Source organism: Bison bison, unplaced genomic scaffold (genome assembly GCF_000754665.1).
Source record: "Bison bison bison isolate TAMUID 2011002044 unplaced genomic scaffold, Bison_UMD1.0 scf7180017864480, whole genome shotgun sequence".
Taxonomy (NCBI): domain Eukaryota; kingdom Metazoa; phylum Chordata; class Mammalia; order Artiodactyla; family Bovidae; genus Bison; species Bison bison.
In genome coordinates, this window is record NW_011495040.1 from 3,181,683 (window position 1) to 3,182,089 (window position 407).

The window sequence follows — 407 nt, forward strand, 5'->3', positions numbered from 1 at the left end:
GTGATGTATGTCAGAGAGTGTTTTGCCTATGTTCTCCTCTAGGAGTTGTATAGTTTCTGGTCTTATGTTGAGATCTTTAATCCATTTTGAGTTTATTTTTGTATATGGTGTTAGAAAGTGTTCTAGTTTCATTCTCTTACAAGTGGTTGACCAGATTTCCCAGCACCACTTGTTAAAGAGATTGTCTTTAATCCACTGTATATTCTTGCCTCCTTTGTCAAAGTAAGGTGTCCATATGTGCGTGGATTTATCTCTGGGCTTTCTATTTTGTTCCATTGATCTATATTTCTGTCTTTGTGCCAGTACCATACTGTCTTGATAACTGTGGCTTTGTAGTAGAGCCTGAAGTCAGGTAGGTTGATTCCTCCAGTTCCATTTTTCTTTCTCAAGATCGCTTTGGCTATTCG